This window comes from Mustela erminea, chromosome 13 (genome assembly GCF_009829155.1).
Source record: "Mustela erminea isolate mMusErm1 chromosome 13, mMusErm1.Pri, whole genome shotgun sequence".
NCBI classification, from domain to species: Eukaryota; Metazoa; Chordata; class Mammalia; order Carnivora; family Mustelidae; genus Mustela; species Mustela erminea.
Genome location: NC_045626.1, coordinates 21910349 through 21934075, shown reverse-complemented (window position 1 = coordinate 21934075; position 23727 = coordinate 21910349). Strand labels below are relative to the sequence as shown.

At 38.8% G+C, this 23727-nt stretch overlaps 1 protein-coding gene and 1 long non-coding RNA gene across 5 annotated transcripts in view; one reads left to right on the top strand and one right to left on the bottom strand.

Moving 5' to 3' along the window:
• DCC (DCC netrin 1 receptor) overlaps window positions 1–23727 on the top strand; it is a 1159911-nt gene that overhangs the window by 312635 nt on the left and 823549 nt on the right. The gene's annotated exons all lie outside the window — the stretch shown is intronic.
• Window positions 521–15724, bottom strand: LOC116571912. Of its 2 annotated transcripts, XR_004278042.1 has the most exons (4): window positions 15658–15724; window positions 6695–6945; window positions 5878–5933; window positions 5259–5586 (listed from the first exon to the last, which is right to left on the bottom strand). It is a non-coding gene; the product is annotated as an uncharacterized LOC116571912 (long non-coding RNA). The 2 variants fall into 2 exon arrangements; XR_004278043.1 differs by lacking the exons at window positions 5259–5586; window positions 5878–5933 and adding an exon at window positions 521–1101.

Below are 23727 nucleotides of genomic sequence, written 5' to 3'. Positions count from 1 at the left end.
AAACAGATCTGTTTCACTTAAGGCCAAGTTTCAGTGTATTAGAGACAGCTGGGTAGATGTAAATGCCACTGATAAACCAAGAGATGCATGTCCTAATCCCGTCTTGGCTAGAAAGATTGCATTGTAATTCTGTGTTTATACATCAATTTCTGCATGGGAGTGAGACCACCTCCTGGGTAGGGACTGTGTCTTCTTTTTCCTTATTGTCAGGAATCCTAAATATTGTGCTTGACGAACTGGATTTGTACTACCGGAAAGCCCCTGCCTATCACGTAACCTCTCTCGGTCTGAACTTGTACAGTGTAAAATGGTGGAAGAACCAATTATTCATCACACTCCCAGCGTGATCATCCCATAATTCTACACTCCTGATTCTCTTTGCCTAGAATCTCTTTGCCTAGGTTCTGTCTTTAATTCTCAGCCACGTAAGAGAGGCCCCACTCACTGAGTATTTCCGATGTGCAGAATGGGATGACTTTGATTTTGAGTTATCCATTACAGAGGAAAGTAAAACTGAATACTTTTTAGTGTCACAAAATAAATTTATGGGGAAGGTAGGAGCATTCGTTCGGGTGAGGCCCCAATTATTGTTTTCTTGCCAATGCATCTCCTCTCAACAGAGACCGAAGCCATGACAAGTTTCATCCTCGGAGTTTTCATTCAAGTTGCAATTAATTGTCGAAGGGGCTTTGGCTCATGTAGTCATTGGCTTATGTTTTTGAGTGGATGATCCAATAACCAAACCCTTATACGTATACTCTTTATCTTTACATACAGCGTTTTATCTGATTGACCTTAGCACAGCATGGGCCCCATTCACCATTTCTGATTCAGAAGCATTTAAGTACTCACACCTAAAGGCTAAATACTTTCCATTTGTGTCAGTGACCCAGAACTTGAAAGCGATCTTCTTCTCACCTTCTAGTTCTACACTGTCATGATTACACAGTTCTGTTTCCTAATTAATCTGAGAAGCATGATGGGGTTAAAAGGTTACTTCTCATCACTTTAGTTCTGCACATCTTCTGCTTCAGGTCAGTAGACTCCATTCAGTGAGAAGTAACTGTAGCAGAGTTTTGTTTTGTCTTTACATGTGTTTTTCTGTAGAGGAATTGGGAACAGAAAAGGTGAAAAAAGGTTACCTGTATCATCCTTTCCAGACAAGACTAATTACTGCTTCAGAGTAGATTTCTTTTCTTTTTCTAAAGATTTTATCTATTTATTTGAGAGAGAGTGGGGGAGCAGGGAGTGGCAGAGGGAGAGAGAAAATCCCAAGCAGGCTCTGCACTTGGTGTTGGGTCTGATGCAGGGCTCCATCCCAGGACCCTGAGATCATGACCTGAGCCCAAATCAAGAGTTGGATGCTTAACCTACTGAGCCACCCAGGCGCCACACTTCAGAGTATATTTCTGTTGGTATATGATCATCTAAGTGACATTTATAGACTTGACTATCCTATGGGTTGTTTTTACTAGCACCTTGAATCATTAGGGAGGTTAAATCAACATCCCTTACTCAGTATAATGCATTACTAGTTCTTCAAAAGTAGGTGGGTGTCTGCTTGCAAACTGAAAGAGTACCTTGATGGTAATCTACCAACTAAAAGAACTCTCTCAAAAATGAAGCTGTTTTAGCCTGTGGCAATTGTCCACGCCCGATAAACGTCTGGCATTTGAGTGTTTGCCAGAATCTGCCTTCCTATCTCCCTTTAACTACCGCCAGGATGAGAAGGTGAACCTAGAACAAATGACTATCAGCCAAGTGGTTAGACCACAGCCAGATACTAGCTTTGTCCATGAAGTAACTACAAATTAACAAATTGATGCTCACATTTTAAAAATAGACCTCCCACTTGCAGAGTGAATGATAATCTAAAATGCCAAAATGTTACCCTGTAGGACACTACATCAAGAAAAGAAATAGGACCAAGTTACCTAATGTTACTGCCTGGAGGAAGCTGCTGATTACCTTCCCTAGCTCAGGCCCACAGAACATTTCATGCAGTGACTCTGAGTGAATCTTTTTTTTTTTTTTAAAGATTATATTTATTCATTTGACAGACAGAGATTACAAGTAGATGGAGAGGCAGACAGAGTGGGAGAGAGAAGCAGGCTCCCTGCTGAGCAGAGAGCCCAATGCGGGACTCGATCCCAGGACCCCGAGATCATGACCTGAGCCGAAGGCAGCGGCCTAACCCACTGAGCCACCCAGGAGCCCCTCTGAGTGAATCTTTAGTGGTGACAAAGCTTAGTTGCCTTCTCCCAAGGTACCACTTTTTATTTGTGTTTATGCAATGCTTCACCGACTGAAGCTATTTAAATTTTTAATCTAAGAAGTCATTTTGATAAGAACTCCTAGAGTCAGGAACCAAATGAACCAGGCCGAAACAAGTGCAACTGTTGAACATGTGCAGATGCCCCGAGCTCTGAATGTATTAAATAATTTAGCTTCCCAATTATGCTCCACTTAGGCTTTCACTAAAGCTCCACACATGCTTTTGGACCACTGAACCCAATATATTTCTTGTTTTAGAATAATTTTTTAAAGTTAAATTATAATTAAAAAAAAATAAAGTAGAATGGAAAGGGGTACCCGAAGCCTTACAACAATAGAGTTTCACCCCAACCAGCGTAACCACTGATAATGGGTACACACCAGGGACTCATGCTTCACAGGTTGCAAAGAGCAAATGGAAGACTTATTTGGTATTTTGTAGTCTGTCATTCCTGTTTTGCAGATTCGACCCATGAAATACATAGATTAAATGATTTGCCTGAGTATTAACCATTTTGGGTTGTATGAGGATTTGGAAGTGATCCAAACATTCTTGCCTTCTCGATCTTGACTAGCCAGTCAATGGCAGAGAACTGGGACCCAGTTCTCCTAGTCCCACCTCAGTGTTCTTTCTAGTCCATCACACCTCACTTTTACTTGATCTGTCACTGTATTAGTAGACTTGGGTTTTTTGTTTGAGAGAGAGAGTGAGCAGGGGGAGGGGCAGAGGGAGATAGAGACAGAATCTCAACCAGACTCTGCACGGAGCTTAGAGCCTCATGTGGGGCCGCATCTCAGGACACTGAGTCATGACCTGGGGCAAAACCAAGAGTCAGACACTTAACCGACTGCACTATCCAGGCTCCCCTAGTAGACTTGTGTTTTAAAGAGGAAAAAGGAGGAAAAAACAAATCAATTATTTTGCTCCATCTTTTCCCATAGTTGCTCAATTAGTATGTTTTTGCTGGGCAAAAAATGGGATTTCCATAAATATATTGCTTTTATATGCATGCTTCTATCCTAATCCCCTTCCTCTTCCAACCTCCCCCATTCCCCAACTAAATGTTGTGAAGGGAAAACCCATGAAAGGACCAATCAAACCACCAGGACAGGAAGGTGAAGCAGAAACACTATCTGATTGCCTGCTTCTGGGAGGCACCTGAACCAATATGGACTGTAAATCACCCATGTGACTGTATCGCTCTGGTTCAAGTTAATAGTGCCATGGAGTTAAAAAGAGACTAAGGGGAATCTGAGGGTCACCCGGGTGACCCCAGGGTCAAGGTAGAAAATCTGTGACTTCAATTATGTATAAAGGAGAACAAAATCAATATTACCTTGAGGGTCTTTCTTAACCATCATATTTCAGATTTGAGTTTGTGCAACCAGACATTCACTCAGGCTGAGAGAGCAAGGTTCTTTCCTTTAGCCATCAGGCAAACCCTCCTGGAACAAATAATGACTTAATGCTAAACAAGGAAGAGTGGCCTAGGAACCTCAGCAAAGCTCAGGAATCAAGGCAACAGGTGACTTTGATGGTGGAGGTGCATAAGAAAACAGAGTGCAAGTAGAATGAGTGGACTGAATATGGAACATTAAACCTACAGACTCTCTATGATCCCATAGAGCAGAGCAATTCAATTTCCGCAGCTGCAGCAAAAGAGGGGATACCCACTTCCCAGAGAGATTAAATCAGAGAGGATCAGCATTTAGGGATCACCAAAACAAATGGTGGAGTGGGGATGAGATATTGTACTGGGAATGAGGGATTAGGTGAAAGGTCTGCAAACTGGATGGTGATATCTCACAACCTCCCCATCCTTTTGGCCCTTCTCATATTGGCAAATGGAATGTTTCCACAGTACCCCCCACCCACCAAAATTAGAGAATGCCTGTCTGAGAAATTGCTCTGCCCAAAGGAAAAGATTCAAGGTACTGACTTAGGAGTTGTCTACCAAAGAGCTAGAGGGAAGCTTATAGTTGACATACCCCATTTGTGTACACAAGGTTTTCAGAAGGTCTATCTATCTATTCATTTATTCATTTTTAAATAGATACAGATATCTAAGAATCACCAAATACATAAAATCTTCTAAAATAAAGAATACAAAAGCAGCAAATAAAAAGGAATTCAAAAGAACCCAAAACCATTCAGGAAGCAAAAAAAAAATCTTAAAACAAGTGTAATAAAACTTAAATTAATATTCTGAGAAAGAAAAGATATAAAGCAACCATAAAACAAGAACACTCAGTTATAAAGTAAGAGGGAAAACTTATAAAAAATAAGACATGTTACTCAGAAATTAAAACCTGGTATTTCTGATAGAAGGGATGAAAAATGCAATGGAAGAATTGGAGGATAATGTTGAGGAAGTTCCTCACAAAGAGATGAAAAGACAAAAAATGTGGAAGGTGGGAAAAACAGCAATAAGAAATATTAGAGGGTGAGTTTGAAATAGTGATTCTATAACTTGCATCAGAATCACCTGGAGGGCTTCTTAACACAGAGATTGCTGTGCCCCTCAGGTAGAGTTTTTGATTCAGAAGGTCTGAGATGCCACCTGAGAAAGCATATTTCCAACAGGTTCTCAGCTGATGTAGATGCAGCTGGTCTGGACTAGACTTTGAGAACCCTGTTCTAGGACAGTCAACTTCTAAATAATAGCAATTCCCAACCATGAAATCCAGAAAGCAGAGGGGGAGGAAATGGTAAAAGAAATAATTCAATAAAGGCATGGATTTCCAGATTGAAAGGGCATATTGACTGCCCAGCACAATAAATGAGAAAACATTCACCCCAAAGGGACATAATGATGATATTCTAGAACTTTGGGGATAAATACCTCAGGGATAAACATGCCCAGAAAGAAAAGAATAAAAGTTCACATCTAAAGAGTAAGAAATCAAAGTTTACACATATTTCTGAATAGCAGCGCTGACAAAACACTGAAGGAATACATTGAGTGAATTAGGAGAAATGATTTCCAAAGTGGAATTCTATGTGCAGACAAATTTCAAATAGACTTTAGGTGTTTTTAAACATTTATTTCTCAAAAATTTTACCTCCTCTGGACTCTTTTTTCACAAAGCTACTGAAGAATGTGCTTCTACCAAGGAGTGTGTGTGTCGGGGGAGGGGGAAGCCTCAGGATCCAGAAAAGACGCAAAGGGAATTCTCTGGACAGTGCGTGCTAGAAGGAAAGCTTTCAGATGACAGCTGAGGGGCAGGCTGTCAAGGCTGGACTGGACAATTGTGACACCTCTTAATGGCCCCCAGTGTGTTCACCTTTACTGGAAAAACAGGTGTAGTTCTCTGGAAGAGTTTAGAGGGTTAATTAATGAAAATTGCATAGAAAATTACACAAATAATCCTAGGAAAAAAACTGAGGGTTGCTGGAGGGGAGGGAGAGGAAGGAATGAGGTAACTGGGTGATGGACATTAACGAGGGCACGTGATGTTATAAGTGCTGGGCATTATGTAAGACTGATGAATCACAGAGCTGTTCCTCTGAAATAAATAATATATTATATGTTAACTGAAAAAATAAAGTGTTAACTTAAAAAAAAAAAGAAAGAAAATTAGGAAAGTAAAAAATATACTTACTTTAGCTGAAGTTAAAATTTGTGTAAGAAAGCATAATCATTGCACACTATGTGACCCTATAATGAACATCATAATATTAATGTTTAATGTATTTTTAAATTATACCTCATTTATATTGCAAGAAAGTAAGAGGAGAAGTATGTTTTAGATGGGGTAAGACAGTTCTCAAAACAAGTCCCCTACATTCTTACTTTCCATAGTAGAAAGTCACTAAACAATATTTAAAATGGAAAAAATCAAGAAATAATAGTTTTATTTAGAATGAGAAAAGAATCAATAAGAATTGAATGAGGTCACTCCTGAAAGTATCATTTTTATCTGAGCAGGGCTAGTCAGCAGATGGTTGTTTTATTATCATAGCCTAGAAGTTTAATTTGACATTTACTGTGGACATGTATTGTTTTGCTATTAATAAAAATCCTTAAAGGAAAGAAATAAAAGAAACTTAATCTCTGGCATGGACAAGCTGGAGAAGACCGAGAGAAAGGAATGCATGGAAGAGAGAACTGGATTCCTTCCAGAGGCACAGTGGGTTTCAGAAGATGAAGTCTAGAGAGCGATTCTAGACAGCTACAGAATTGAGCCTTCTGTGTGAGAGAAAGAACCCATTTGTTCCAATTCTTTTGAACTCAGATTTGGGGGTAGAACATATTTTAAAATCATCTATCTTCTCTATAAATCAGTTCAGTGGTCCAAATGTTTCAAAGCAAAAATCCTAGTGGTCCTCTCTCCTTGTTATCACCATGGCTCCATGATGTGGGCATCAGTTTAATGGAGCCAAGGGTATGGAATGACTTTCTTCAGATACAACACTTACTTGATGTCCTTCCTCCATCACTGAAGACAGATGAGCCTCTCAGATGTTGCTCCTCCACCAGCTCCTCATCAAATTCCTGACCCAGAGAAGAAAGGCAGACTAGTAGACAGTTTTATTGGTCTCGTTGGGGCATGACTATAGGACACTGACTTCTCCTTATGAACTTCTAGGTAATTGACTGTGCTTATACAGTTATGAGAAAGGCCATCTAGTGGTTGGACCTTCTTGTCCCTTTTCCAACTGCCAGCAAGCTGAAAGGCAAAGCTATTAACATTTAGGTTGATGTGTGGTTTTGGCAGGCAAAGCCCTCTTGTTTCTAACATAATCAAAAGCTGGGGGCTGATGAGCTAGAGTGTTTGGTTTTGCTCCACAATTTATTTACTGTAACAGGGACACTTCTGGGTATGGCTTATTTCTATAGGAAGAGCTGCACGGTGCCTCAGAAAAGCTATTTGTTGATGAAACGCTAATTGTAAAATAGTTACCTCAGAGAACCCAAATGTAATTACATTAAGTTTAATTACATATCATTAATTATATAAAATATTTAAATTGTTATGTTGAATTGTGCTGCACTAGTTGCTGTACATTTTTCTGGTGTGTGGAGCAGATGTGCTTGAAGAGTTTGGATGTCATCCAGAAGTTAGTGAATTGTAACTGTTTAGATAATCGGAGTCTGATTTATACCATCCATTGAAAAACAATAGCTACATATATTCAGTGATGTGGCAATATCAAAGGATATTGTAAGGACAAAGTAGCTTATGCCTAGGTGACATTTGATAATTATAGCTTAGTACAGACTTTAAGTTTAGTCAGCCAAATATAGGGAAGTCAAAAGTCTAATTTCTCATGTAAATCAACAGCAGCTAAACAAGCATTTCTTGTTTATATTGGGAGAGAGCCATTCCTTTCCCTGCTGTGAAACTGACATTTTATTTAGGACACTGGAATTACCAAAAGAAGAATTAAATCATATGCTTTGTTCCTCAGACATTGACTTACTCAAATTAATCCACCATTAGTTTGAAAATATTTATATACTTCACTTATATTCAATTCTCTCATTCGAAAGCATGGTGAGGTTTCCATACAAGGAGAATAGAAGAACAGCCCTAGAAAGTAACAATAGATTTTGTTTTTCCAGTATGTGACTGGTACTTATTAGATCTAACACTAAATGCAATGATTGATCTTCAGTTTTGGTAAACACACAGCAGTACTGGAATTTGCTCTCTTAAGGGGTTTGCTTTCATCTTTATACTGATTTGGAGTATGGCAAAGCATAGAAGCAGTCTTTAAACAGAAATGACTATAGAAAGGAAAAAAAATATATATCTATGACCTGAGTTTTTGTCAGTCAGATATTTAGTACAGTTCAAAAAATTTTTTTTATTTTTATTTTTGTCTATCCAGACACTATCTACTGTTAATAGTATCTTTACTCATTCAAATTATTCTAACAAAATTTAGAAAAAGAAAATAACTCATTAGTATCTCGCCATTTGCCTGTTGTGACGTGTCACTTCCACTGGATTTGGAGAGGATCTCTTCTGCAAAAGTTCATTTTCAGGGGTGCCTGGGTAACTCAGTTGGCTGAACATTTGCCTTCTGCTCAGGCCATGATCCCAGTGCCCTGGGATTGAGCCCCAGCTCGGGCTCCCTGCTTAGCAGGGAGTCCCCTTCTCCCTCTGCCTCTGCCCCTACGCCCCACTCCTGTTCTCTCTCACCCTCTCAAATAAGTAAATAAAATCTTAAAGACAAAGGAAAAAAAGAAGTTCACTTTCAGGATGAGCTATGCTTATAATCTGAAGAACTAACATGTAAAAGAAAACTTTTTTAAAAGACACCCCCCAATTATTTTGATGGAAAATCTTTACAATTGCATCTCAAATCATTGTTTAGAGGTATGTTTAGGTATGTGTTCAGTTTTATGCTGGGTCTTCTAGTAAGAAAATAATTGAATTCTATGTACACTGTCTATGTCAACTATACCAGAAGGTACAACCTGAATGTCCAAATTTGGAGCAAGAGACCAAAAGAAGGATTACAGTCACAAGATAGAGTCTGGACTCTATCTTGACTCTATCTTGACTGAGGAGCAAGCTCAGTGAGGACAGGGACCTTCAGAAGGTTTGTGCCCAGGAAGATCTGTAGAAGTTCTGGTTAAGGCTGTGTAGTCTACTAGCCTTCACAGGGTAAAGGTAACTTAGTAGTTGTAGGGGTTAGTTCTCCCCCACTCTTACCGCCTAGGGGAGATCCTGCCAGGTGTACCCATTACAATATCATTCAAGCAGCTTCAGCTTAATACTGCAGATGATTCCTGAAACCGTTGTCTCATTGATAGATGTCATCTTACCTATTTTGAATTGAACTAGCCTTCTGGCCACAGAGCCAGTTCAATTTGATTTCCTAAACCTCCCTTATAAGTCAGTTGCAATCCTCCTCCTGGCTCAGGCCTCGCAGGAGACTTTAGGGTCTCTTTGTCTTCCAGAGCAACAGGGGTGTCAGAGCTCATCTAAGAATCACCCTTCTTGTCTATGACAGTGTCAGGAAATAAGAACAATTTATCCCTGACAGCTTTAGAAACACTATCTACTAATTTATGCACTACTCCTCCTTGGATAATTGGGATCCAGACACGTTCTGCATAACAGCCCCTGGCTTGGGGAGGTCCCGGGCTTACCAACTGCTACCCCTGGAGGAGGAAGAGCCAGAGGGTGAGCAGATTGTGCCTTTTCAACAACAGTAACAACTAAAAAAAAAAAAAAAAAAAAGAAAAGAAAAAAAATTAGGGGTGGCAAGGAGGCTGGAAGACAAAGGAGGAAGCATTTGATAGGTCATCTGTCAGTAGGCCTTGATAGAGGCTGGTAGAAAACAATGGAAAGCCACTTCAAAGTGAACAATGCCACGCTGAGTATGTGCCAGTTTCATCGAATAAAAAGAAAGAAGACATGTCAGCTATTAAACACATTCATTAAAGGGTGTCCTTAAAAAAAAAATCTAGTTTTTCCCACTCTTTTTCTCTCCTGTGAGGGTGGAAAAAATGAATGAGTCTATCAAAGCAGAAGGGAGGTGTAAGGTTGCCAACTTTCTGGAAAGTCAAGCAGGAATGTCTGAATTAATTAAATATTTATTATTAGGATAGAGGTTGTTTAGAGAATGGAAAACAGGTTAAATTCTCCCTGGTTTCAAGTAATCTCACGTGTTTGAAAATTTTGGAGAGTAAGAACCCCCCTTCTAGCCCTCTCACTCCTACCAGCTTGTTTTGTTTTCAGTTATATTCCAAAATAAAGCAAGATCTAATGCTTAATTTGAGGTTTGGAAGAATTAAAAAAATAAGAAGATTTCAGATTTTAAAGCTTGATTCATGAACAGGAGACAAAGGGAAAAAAGGCACATTTTCACATCCATGTTTTTGTGATAATTGGAAAAGAAAAAAAGGCAAAAGAAAAATTTAATTAAGTACTGTTAGTTCACAAATGATTTCTCATCTCAAAAGTGTCTGATGTGCTGGTCTATGCTATGAATTTAGAGATGAAAGAATAAATATCAAGATATAATAAGAACATTAGGCTCTAAGAAATTCCATGTGAGTTTAAGACAATGAGCTACTCAGCCTCAAATTCTGTCTTGGACAGTGGAGCAGAGTATGACTCTCTTGTGTGTGTGTGAACTTCTCAAAGAATGGGAGATTTGATTAAAACTAATATTTCCAGTATCTGATCAATTCACTGGAGTTTCCTACTTAAGTCTTATGTTTCTGTAAGTGAAGAACACTTCATTTTCCTGGCACCGATCAGTTTGTTTTGAATCAGATGCAGAAGTACAACTGATTATTTTGTGCTCAACTCTTGTCTCTTCAACTAAATATAAGTGCCTTGTGGTCATGATTCTTGTCTCTATCTTTTGCAGAGCTCCAGGGTGTAGGCTACATGTTACATAGATTGGTTTGTGTGTTTATTTGTTTTGGAAATACCAACTGCATTCGTACTGTACCAGACACGGTAGGAAAAAGACGTTTTTTAGGAAAAAAACGACATAGATAAAAGTCCTACCTCTATGGACTTATTCTTCTAATGTGTGTGTGTGTGTATGTTTGTGGGGTGTGTGTGTGATAGACGATACATGGAGGATATATAAACCCAGAAGATAATAGGAATGTCCAAAGTGTTCTGAAGAAAAAATATGATAAGGGAGTAGAGAGTAATGTGTGTGCTTGTTAGGACTGGTGGTCAGAAAGGGCAGCGTCTCTGTGAAGAAATAATGATTGGGGAGATAACTAAATGAAGTGAAGGGACTGCCTACCCAAATGTCTGGGGGGGGAAAGAGAGCTTCCACAGAGGACTGAAGAGCCCTGAGGTTCTGAGGGAATTGTGCATCATCTATTCCTCAAGCACCTAGGAGGCTCTGTTCAAGGTGAAGGAGGGAACAGTGGTATACCAGGCAAGCCCTTCTATGCCCTGACCTATATTTTCAAGTAAAAGATCTCAGCCCTTCACTCTTACTAATATCAATGTAGCCCCATTGAAGCCCACAACTACTCCAGGGCCGGGGACTGTGGCAAATATGAGGATGGAGTACCAGAGCAAGGTGACCCATGGGCACTGTGGAGATGAAGACTGACTTAAGTGGTCCTAACCAAAGTCAGGGTGTATCTAAATGAAATGCCTGTGCCTCTGTTATGTTCAAATTATTTAAGTATAAAGTTTAAGTAAATCATCATTAGAAAATCATTCAATATTCATCAATAGTTCTCTTCCCTACATATTGATAGTATCTGAACAATACAACAAACTCATGTGTTTATAATTCTAGATGCTAGTAGGCTGTAGACTGTTGCTCCCTCTGTGAGACCTATACTAAAGGACGATGATTGGATTTTCTTTTTTTTTTTTTTTTAGACTTTATTTATTTATTTGACATACAGAGATCACAAGTAGGCAGAGAAGCAGGCAGAGAGAGAGGAAGGGAAACAGGCACCCTGCCGAGCAGAGAGACTGATGCAGGAATCAAACCCAGGACCCTGGGATCATGACCTGGGCCGAGGCAGAAGCTTTAACCCACTGAGCCACCCAGGTGCCCCGATGATTAGATTTTGACTCTATGTAACGTACTATCATTATTGCTGAAAAATATTTTGTGTTTTCATCCAAAACTTCTCCAGCAGGACCTTTGACATTACATATATATTTTTTTTTTCCCTCGTGCTGTTAATGGAAGTAGTGACTATGTATTACAATAGAGCTTATATTTATCATTAGCTTAGTGACCTCTGCTGGGAGGCTTAAGATAACCATCCTTAAATTCAAAGTTGGGTTTTTAGAAACGTAGATGCTTGGACCTCAAACATGAGTTCTTTATAACCCAGGATAATTGATTTTGCAAATTGATCACTGTGCCTATGTCTGAAAGCTGATATTCACTGGATGGAAGAGCCCTTGTTTTATAACTGAGAGTGTGACCAATTCTAAAAGTGACATATTTGAAATTAGCATGTTCTTCCAGATTGTCTGTCTCTGTTCCCTCATGTTGCTAGGTCTATTTTATGTTATTCACCAAGTGGCACTTCTTGATCTCTTTCCAATATGCTTTAAAAAAAAATCAAAGGCACAGATGATGTCGTTTTCCATCCGAATCTTTTTCCCCCATCATAATAGCATGATTCAGTATCATCCAACCAACCTTTTTACCACCACATTTGCAGAACTAAACTCTTCAAAAGGGAGCAAACACCCCACAGAGCAGAGGCCTTCTACTATTATTTTCATGAATATTTAAAGAGCCAGATGCACTTTTGTTAAAGTGTAAGCTTGTATTTATGTAAACCTGTGTAAATTTTTAGATTCTCCTCATCTGCATCCTAGACCATGTTGTCCTACAAAAGCAGTTTACATAAACCAATATGAACAGTGTCCACTGACCTACGTTCATCCCATTTTCTATGTGCCAGAGAAAAGTTACAATTCAATTAAGTTTATGCTACAAGGTAACAAAGGATTAGTGCAGAATATTGATAGGAGAAGATTTGGGACTTCTGGGCACCTGGGTAGCTCATTTGTTTAAGTGTCCATCCAACTCTTGATTTCAGCTCAGGTTATGATCACAGGGTCCCGGGATTGAGCCTGAGTCAAGCTCCCTGCTCAGCAGGGAGTCTGCTTGTCTCCCTGCCTCTCTACGCCTTCCTCTACTCATGCACACTCTCTCTCGAAAAAATAAATAAGCCTGGGGGGCAGGGGAGACAGAAGATCTGTGACTTCTAAAAACTGATCTAAGCACATTTAATAATAACATTTAAAAATGAATATTTAAAATAGTTTCATTAAAAGTGATATATGCGTGTGTACACTTTATAGGCTAGTCACAAGGTGTCCATCGGGAAAGGTAAATTCAATGAACTAGAATCAGCCATCTGAATCATTCAGTTATACAGTAAATGTTTTTCTTTGTTTGGTGTGTTTTCTCTGTACTCCAGTTTTTATGGGAGTTAGTCGTGAGGGAGATACGGAACAAGACGATGCAACCACAAAATCCATTCCTCCCTGCCTCCCTGCCTCTGTTCCTTCCTGTCTTCCATTGTTTTTTCACTTTTTCGCTCTAGCTTTGAAGATCTTAGATTCAGTAACAATTTCACTGAATATAGTGCATTCTGTGTCTAGCACAATAATAAAATCTTGCAAATTAGGATGGATTATGTACAGAAATACTCCTCTCCTCTGTGTAGATAATATCTTTTATTTTTTAATTTCTCCTGTGGGTTGGAAGAAGCTACTAAATTTGTTCTGATAGATGTCTCTCCCACTTTTAAACTGAAATGCAAACTTCATTTGGATTTCAACAGTTGTTTGTTTGTTTGTTTTTTCATTATTGTCCTCTCCCTGTTTAAAATTCAATCTAGAAGGCCGCATTGTATTCAATTGTTATGTCTCCTTCTCCTTGGTATTTCCTGGTCAGTAATAGTTTCTCAGTCTTTTTAAAATTTGTCATGACCTTGGCAGTTTTGAGGAGCCCTGTAGTCAGGGATTTTGTAGAATGCTTGAAATTTGGGATTGTCTGATGTTTATCTTAGGTGTTATGTGTTAGGTTTTCTAAAGAATGCCATAGAGTTAAAGTGCTCTTCCTATAACCTCCTGTAGGAAGGTATATGAATCTATATGAATTATCATTGATGATGTTAACTTCAGATAATAAGGTAGTGTTATCAGAGTTTCTTCACTGTTAAGTACTAATTTTCTCTTTCCATCCTCTAGTTTTTGGAAGTGAGTCACTAAGTCTAGCTTATCCTCAAAGTATAGAGGAAAGAGGACCTTTTTGAAATATAGGATGTACCCTCTGTTGAGGTAGAGAGAAATGGATGGATAAAAGCAATGGCTGGGTTTGGATCTCATTGTTAATACTTCACTGGGGACACGCAAAAGGAGCCACTCTCCTCTTGAAAGTGGATAGACCGCAGTGGGGAAAACTCTCCTACCTTAGGTTATTAATCTTGTTCATAGCTGCTGCTATATCCATTAGGTTCTGGGCTCTGCCACTGAGAACTGAGCCCAGCTACAATGGTTGAAGTGGCTGGGAATCTCTCTTCTCTATTCTTTCATGCTCAAGGAGATTAGAATGGGTCCGTTCACATTACTACCATAGCTGTGCAAGCCTTGCTGTTTCACACTTGCTGATGTGCCATTGGTCAAAGCAAACCACATGGCCGGGTCAAAGTTGATGCCAGAGGCGTCAACAAAAGAGTGAACACCCAGAGGTGTGATTCAGTGGAAAGTCTTCATTTAACAGTCTACACATCTGAGTAACAAATAGCTAGTTGAGAGTAGAACCCAAATCAGTCCTACTTCAGTGCACCTCCCCGCTGCAGCATATTGAAGCCAAGACATAGATCTTGTTCTTCCATTATGTTTACTAAAGCAGGAAATCCAACTGATACTTTCAGGTTTTCAGTAATAAAGGTTGACACAGAGTGTTCTGTTTAACCTTTTAGATAATTAGCACATTCAGCGGACCATATTCTTTCCTCAGCACTTTTGCTGTGTTCGAGTACAGAAAGAGTAAAAGGACAAGAATAGGAATCAAATGGCTTATGGACCATATCTCGTTTTGACTATGTAGGTGGGTAACCTTTAACAAATGATTTACCCTTTTTTGGCCTTAGTTTAATTATCTGTAAAATGAGGATGTTCAGTAGCTTTAAAGATTTTCAGCTCTAGAAAGTCCTATGATATGTTCTTTATTTTTAATTCACACATTTTCTTTCTTTCTTTCTTTCTTTTTTTTTTTTAACTCTTACTGTTGATGAGAACAAGTTAAATACTTAAATCTGGCTAGGTCCAGGAATGGAATGGTTAGCAGAAGTTGTCTAGGTGGGTGCTTAACAGCATAGTCAGAAGCAGAAAGAGATTCAAATCCCAACTCTTTCACCCATAAACATTAAGTCCTCGGGTTTAAGCATTGAGAGTGACTATAAGTGGTAATAGTTATAGTTACCTCATAGTTTTGAGAGGTTCAAACTGAGTAAGTGTTCAAGAAAAGGTGCTTACCACTATTTTTAGGATAACTATTATTGGCAGTAACAAATCAGATGACACTTTATCTCATAATATGTTAAATTTTGTCCTCTACTATATGATTTTACACTAAGTACCCGAGTTGTATCTTAGAAAATTTTTCACAAACCAGACCTTGCACTCCGAAGATGGGTTTGTGGGAGATTTTTCAGTCCCTTTTACAGATGACTAAACTGAGGCCAAGTCTTTCTCTGCAAGTCTTATTTCTGTGTTGGGCATCTAGAAATACAGTCAAATTAGGCCCACCATGTCCCTTTCCCAAGTCTAGTGTTAGATACTATGGAGGGTTGGTTTTATTTTCTTCTTCAGTTTTTTGTTTTTTTGTTTTGTTTTGTTTTATTTTGTTTTAGGAGCTACTGGGCCTTAATTCACACAGTTCAGGATGTAGAAACTGACCTGTTTTGTCACCTGATGATATTTTCCAAGAGTTTGATTTCCTTCTGCCTTGAACTGAAGTCATTTTGGGATATAAATTTTATCTTCTTAATTATAAATTTTATAATTATGGGAGAGTAAGTGTGCATACATTAAATAAGAGGAAGTCAAGACTTATAATGCCTATTCTTGAGCCTGTGCTGAGTTGGATTTCCTGCTTTAATAAACATAATGGAATACTGATACCTTGAGGATTAAAGAAGCATTTTTGATATTTTTGTTTTTCCCCAAAAATACTGATACCTTGAGGATTAAAGAAGCATTTTTGATATCTTTGTTTTTCACCAAGCACCTAATACAGAAACATGAACATAATACATGTCCTAATAGGTTTTTAATGTAGCCCAAAGAGTTCTTAAAAAGCAGTGGAATTTAATAGCAAATAAGTTTAGCCACCATTCTGTGATAGACATGACATCATGTATTTAATTTATGGGATAGACTTTAATTCTTAGACAAATTTCTTTAATTCTTAATGCCAGGGTTTTAATTTTCTTTGTGTCTTTGAATAAATTCTTCAATCACGAATATTGCCCATCCTTTTGAACCAAGAGACATATATTAGTATCACTAAAGCTGATTCATTAATGCTGAAACTATCTTTGCCCTATAATTATGGGAGAGTAAGTGTGCATACATTAAATAAGAGGAAGTCAAGACTTATAATGCCTATTCTTGAGCCTGTGCTGAGTGGGGCTCACAGTACTTGGAAGAATCTTCCAGAACCACACATTGTTAAATGTGGTTTTGGCAGGTGCCACGTCACATTGTTCAGCTATCCCTGGTTCCGAGGCTGTTCTTATTGTCATTTCTGTTGTTATTGTTTTTGTTGTTGTTTTGGTTCAATTTGCAAAGACATCCATCCTGCTCAGTTTTGGCAAACTGATCTCCTCTCTCATTGGTAAAGGAAGAAATGCCTTCTTTAGAGATGAAACCACTGGCGACATCTCCTAAGACTTGGGGGCAGGATGAAATGTCTATGACAGACTCTGTTTCCGTGTCTCTCTCTCTCTCTCTCATTTGCTTTCTGACAAAATTGAAAAGAAAAAAAAAATGCCTTCCTTGAGAAACTGCTGCACTCTGTTGTTTCTGATTTTCCACATGAAAGGATTCTATTTAAGCACAGGAGGGTCTAGGAAGGCTGGCTTCTTGTTGAGCAAATATATTAATACTTTTTTTCTCCTACAACTTGTAGCCTGATCAACTGCAATTATTTCAGGAGCCAGAATAACCCAGGATTCTGAAAACAAATACATCAAATGCTTTTTAAAGTCAAGACTCAGGCTAAATACAGAACAAACAAAAGGAAGGTATTTACTGCATGCATTACCCTCCCATGTGAGTGTTTACAAAATAGACGGACAGACTTGAAAGAGTAACAGTGATGGAAACACCATGTCATGCCTTGAATGGACTGTGTGTTCTTGATTATACTGATCAGCATTTGCCCTTTAGACTGACATCGGAAACTCCACCCACAACCTGCCCCAGGCTGCTGGAATCTGTGTGACAGTATAGCAAGATTAACTTTAAGAAACACACAAAAGGCAGGAAACAAATAGCGCTGCTGTCATCTTATTGGTTGGCGTCCTCCTGGGATGATCTATAATCATTTCTTCAGCTTAGAAATCAGCCTTGTGGTCTTGGGAATATTACTGAAGCTCTCAAGCTCTGTGGGTTTTGTCCCTTCTATTGTTTATAAGAGTTGATTCATTTTGCCATTAATTTTAACAGAGATAGAAGGTTTGCTTTTTCACTGCCGGTATTAAATTTTGGAGAAAATAAAGCAGAACAGTGAAAAGAAAACAAACTCTGGCTCCTTAAATTTATTTGCAGGTCAGTAGTGTTAAATTTCTTTCCATTCAACATGAAAGAAGCTTTAAAAAAAAAATACTGTCCTTTTAAAAAAATGTGCTCAAACATCAGTGTGAAAGGATGTTAGGAGAGAATCATTATCATCTCTGTGTGTTTACAAAGAACACGCATGAATATATACACACATAGTCAAAAAAGTAGTTCTTTAAGAATCCCATGCCACGGAAGATTTAATTAACCTTTTCACTAGGAAACCAATTCTGCTGGCTGCCTTCATTACCCCTTCCTTCTGTTCCCACCCCGTGGCTCTCACACTTTATTTCTTTCCTCTTCTTTTATTTCCCGATCCTTTGGCCCATTCTTTCATCAATGATCCCATTGTTAAATCTGCCAGCTGGTGCTGGAGTCCTTTATTCCTCTCCATTTTTGACTGCAACAACCTTACTTCCATGTCTGAGCTTTGGCTGTTACCTGCTTTACTGCATCTTCTACTCCTTCTCAATGTTTCATTGAAACAACTGTACCAACCCAGGAGTATAAGGTCAGTTGAAAAGTTTGACAGTCTACAAGGAATAACGCTTTGAAATATTATTTTTCCCACAGGGCATAACAATTTGTCTTAAATGAATGTCAATTATGGAAATGAAATCAAAGAGATTTCACTACAAACACACACACACACAGAATTTATTGAATGCTATAGGAAAGAATTCTTCATTATCCTAATCCTACTAGTACTATGTTTTTTGTTTTCAGTTTCAGATATTAAAACAGATTCCAGAAACAAGGAAGTATGCCTTCCTGCAAATACTGAGAAAGATATTTAAATGACATGTAAATAAGCATTCTCAAGCAAACTTTTTAGAAGTTATCTTTTTTGTTGTTGATGATGATTTATAGCTGTTTTCCCCACTGCATTTCCTCCTATCTATTGTTAAAGGAGAGTGAGGGTGTATATTCACATAACCCCCATGCTTGTAATGCCTAGACATGTTGGTTGCTAGGTAACAGAGTACTATGAGGGAAGCAGGGCGCAGAGAGGGTGTATCTCTGATCTAGCAGAAATGCAGAAACCACCGCAGGAGGGAAGTTCTCTGCATTTCCTTGCATTTTTGCTGAACTAAACAGAATTATTATTGCATGACAAAGTACCACTTAGCCTTATGGAACTTCCTGGCAGTTACAGTTTTCATCATTGCTGTAAAGAATCCATAAGTCTTGCTTATTTCTGCAAGGTTGTATGTTGTCCGTGTTCCTGTTCTCTTTGGTTCCTTTTAGGTAACTAAAGTTCCCATCACCAGGTCCTTGAATGGAGGTGTTAGTTTCTAATGTGTTGCATCCGAATAGACTTTTCAGAAAATCCTCATATCTTGTTTAATCATTTATTTTTTTAAAGATTTTATTTATTTATCTGACAGAGAGAGAGAGAGAGAGAGAGATCACAAGTAGACAGAAGCAGGCTACCTGCTGAGCAGAGAGCCTGATTTGGTCCTGGGATCAGGACCTGAGCCTAAGGCAGAGGCTTAACCTCATGACCTGAGCTGAAGGCCGAGGTTTAACCCACTGAGCCACCCAGGAGCCTCTTACCTTGTTTAAATGAAACTGTAGCTAGAGTAAAAAGTCATCTAATCAGGGAAAATTGCTCAGAATTCCACCATTGTCAAAAAGGAAAAGAAAAACTTCTCTTCAAAATCCTTAATTCTTAATTAAAACAAATGGGTTGTGTTAGGGTCCATAATCAAAGGAGCGAGACTGATAAAAAGCGAAGGTCAAGCAAAGCTTTATTTCGCTCCAAGCATCGAGAATCAAACTGACCGGTCAGGGCCATCTCTTGCAAAGAGGGGACCCCTCCCAGCCTCACAGACTAACTTTTATAGAGGTAGTTTGGCCAGGCTATACACAGGTGGCCAATGAGATTGCAATACACAGAGAAAACTGCACAGTCATACTAGGTCTGCCACACACAGAAAAAACTGCTAGGTAACAGACAAGTTACCATTTGAATTGGTCATTTGAATTGCCAATTGAATTTCAATGTACCCTAGTATATATATGCGCGCCCCACTGATTGGATGTCTTCACCTGGCCTGACCTGGCCTTGTATCTATGCTTTGCAAGTAAGTTCCTCTGGGAGGGGCGGGGTTAATCTAAGTTCGCTGTATAAACACAAAATGACTCCCTTTGGCCAGCCAGGCCCTTACAGTTGCATGGAAGTATTAGGCATCAAAAAAGAGTTAGAGATGGGTCAGTTGATTCTTGAAACATTTCCGGGGTGCCCAGTATGTGCTTAGGGTACCAGGCACTGATGTTACAGAGGATGAGACAACATCCGGCCCTCCCCATATGTGTGGGGAGAGATATACACAGATAATTACACTATGGGAAACCTCAAAGCAGAGCATAAGGAGAGAGTTTTGGGAGGACAGAGGTGGCAGCAACCAGCTAGGCCTGGGGGAATCATGAGGCTTCAAGGAGCTGTGTCTTGAACCATGGGCAGTTTCTCAGAGAGGGAAGACAAGTGACCTTTACCGGCTTTCTCAGGACATTCTTCCATCAGTACAAAACACTGTTGCATAAGGATGCCTTTCTGGACCTCTTTACCCACGTGGGATTCATTCATCATATATTCTTTTAGCTCCTTAACTTCCTTCCTTCATGGGCCGATCTCAGTTTTAGCTATATATTAAACAGTTTTATTAAATGCTTTAATGAAGATCACCACTTTTTTCCATGTCGAGATTATGTTCCATCAAGGAAGGGAACACAGCTGCTTTCTCACATTATTCTATGGAACAGCACAGTACCTTGCACATGGTAAGAACTTTGTAAATGTTGAATGAATGAGTGGGCAGAGTCACAAATCATATCATTTTGGTAACTGCCATCCGTGCTTTCATAGTGCGAGTGGCCAAGTTCATATTCCCTGTCTTTGATATTCCTCAAAGGAAAAAAAACACACTATTCTTAGTACACTGGCCTACATCAGTTATGCTATATATATTCCATCATAAATCTAAAACTAGCAGATATATTCTATAGCTTTAGCCTTTTGCCTAGTGCACATAACATGAAGGAGAGCACTGTTCGATGAAATCTATAGATAAAACGTGAAAAAACTACTGGTTAGTTCTTCCTTCTCTCAATTACAGTGGCTACAGTAATCTCCCAAGAGTCCATTAATAAATTACTGTGCGGGGGTGGGGATGGGGGTAAGGACTGACAACCACCAAGTCCTTAGTTTTGTCAGACTTCAGATTATTCCCTCGATCTATACAGCAGTCCCCCATCATCCAGGGTTTTGCTTTCTCTGGTTTCAGTCACCCACAATCCACTATGGACTGGAAACTGATCATCCTGACAATGAAAAGGTTAACAGTTTTCTAATACAACGTCATAGTGCTTGTGTCATTCACCTCACTTCATCTCATCATGTAGGCATTTTATCATCTCAAATCATAAGGAAAAGAAGGCTGAGTACAAGGCAGTAAGATATTTTGAGAGACACAATATTCCCATAACTTTCTACAGTACATTGTTATAATTGTGCTATGTTATCATTTATTGTTGTTAATTTCTTACTGTGCTGAATTTATGAATTAAACTTTATCAGAGTACACATATATGGGGGAAGAAAACATAGCGTATATAGGGTCCAGTACTATTCATGGTTTCAGGCATCCACTGGGGGTCTTGGAACATATCCCTTAGATATTCTGTTAGCCCCATTGTACAAAGAAGACTCTGAGGTCTCGACAAGTTAAATGATACTTTCTAAGCTCACAGTAAGCAAAGAAGAGAACTGAATGTCAACTCTAGGTCATTTTGACCCTAAAGGTATTTTCTTTTCATTAGTCCTTTCTCCTCTTGCCATCAGTCTTTACTATCTGAATCCTGAGAATCACACACACACACACACACACGTGCACACACACACGCACACACACATATCAACTATTTTCAGAGTCCAAACTTGCCATTTAATTTCCATATCATCAGGGAAATTTTCTCAGTAGGAGAATTCTGCATTAGGCGAAACTTCTCAGAAGTAGAAAAATTATTTATTCATTTGTTTGGGGGAAACATCATAGTTTGTTGCCTCTTCTTTTTTTGTTTTAAGTTTTTATTTGAATTCCAGTTAGTCAATGTTCAGTGTAATATTAGCTTCAGGTGTACAATTGAGTGATTCAACACTTCCATCCATCACTCGGCGCTCATCACAACAGTAGCGCTCCTTCATCCACATCCGTCATTTTGCCCATCCCCCACCAAACTCCTCTCTGGTAACCATCAGTTCGTTCTTTATAGTTAGTAGGGGTCCATTTCTTGGTTTGCCCAACCCCCTTCTCTCTCTCTGTCTCTGTGTCTTTAAAGTAAGGAGACCTTCTGATCAGTTCTTCATCAGCATTTATAAATATTGAGGACTGGTGCTTATTCTGACTTAGGGAGAGTCAAGTGGTCTACGGTGAATGCACTATTGGGTTGAATTAGAATCAAGTTTTCTTTTCAGTCTGCTTGTTCAGAAATGTAAGTAGTGGACAATGGGAGGAACCGACAATGTGAGAAGACTGTTTCTTTCATAACAGAATGTAGGGTTAAATGTCTCTTTATAACTGAAAATGTGAATATGTAACTTTCACTGTTCGTAAATAGAGTCCTTTATCTTCTAAGAAAACTCTGTAATTTTATACTTAAAATATTTCTAGCCTAAATATATCTCACTTAAATCTAGGGAGTTAATAAATGTTTTCACTATGGTTTATTTTAGAAGCTTTGAGAATCTGGTAACATAATTTGCACTAAAAGCACTTAATTTTGTGAAAGCCATACCAAACTTGCCATTACTAGCTGCACAAATAGAAAGGGCAATTTGCTAATGGGGTTCCATTTGTGGCAGTTTATGGACTACTTAACTACCCAATTTACTCACTAAGGCACTTCCAAATATGAACCAGTCAATATGAAACATTGAATGGCTTTTAATTCAATAGAACACTTTACCTATTTAGATAGAAATGAATAGACATATCAAAGTGACATTCATTCTGTAGTCCAGTTACTGGTGACACAAGACTGAGCAGAGCAATAACAAGAACTCCTGCATGACAAAACATATAACCTAGCAGGAGAAACAAGTATGAATTAAAGGTTTGGGAGGCAAATTCATTCCAAACTTAGGAACAAGACCGTGGGATAGGAGGGATCTTGGTGAATTCAAGGAATGTGACAGAAGATAGTGAGCCTTAGAGAACCATGGGCAAGAGGATGTGCTGTGGGAGTTGAGGCTGGAAGGTCAGTAAGCAGGAGCTAGATCGTGAAGGACATTGCAGGGAATTGCTTCAGTCTGAATGACTGTGTCCCTCCAGATCCATATTTGAAACCTTAATGCTCACCATGTTATACTAAGAGATCTCTCATCTCCTTTGGGAGATATTAACGTCATGAGGGCGGAGCCTTTGTGAAAGGGACTCGTGCTCTTATAAAAGAGCTCCTTACCCCCTTCCACAATGTGAGCACAGGCAAGAGGTCAGCAGTGTAACAACTTGGAAGAGGGTCTCACCAGAACTGGACCATGTTGGACCATGTTAAAGCTTTTAGGCTTTCTAAGAACAAGTGCTAAGTCGTTGAAGGTTTTTAAGTAGGGAAGCATCATGATCAGCGTACCAATCTAGAAGAATCAGCCTTGCTGTAGGCTACAACAATAATGAGAATAGGAGAAGATAGAGACCGGAGGTTAGTAAGAGAATTACTGCAGTTGCCAAGAAGAAGGTGATAGTAATTCAGACCATGTAGGTGTAAAGGATGTGGCTGAATGTGAATTTCATCACTGGAGCTGTTCTTAATTCCATGTGGTTGTAACTGACAGCGCTCTTTGGAAAGAGCTCTGAGCTAGGAGTAGAAAGAAATGGTTTTAAGTCTTTATCTGTTTCACCTTCATCTTCTTTCTGTTTTATACCTTCTCTATAAAAGGAGGTAATGATGTTTGGGTGTTCTATCCCTTAAGCTTTTTTAAAGAACAGATACATAACAAAGACTTAAAATATGTTAAGTGCTACATCATGTAAGAGGTAAGCAGTTCTTACTCCCTATAAATATTATAACACTATAAATACAGGTTTTCTAGACTACCAGATGTACATTTTTTTTATTATTCTTTTGAGTTTCTAGAGTGGATACAGAAGTGCAAAGAAATGAACTGTATAAATCATGAATATTACA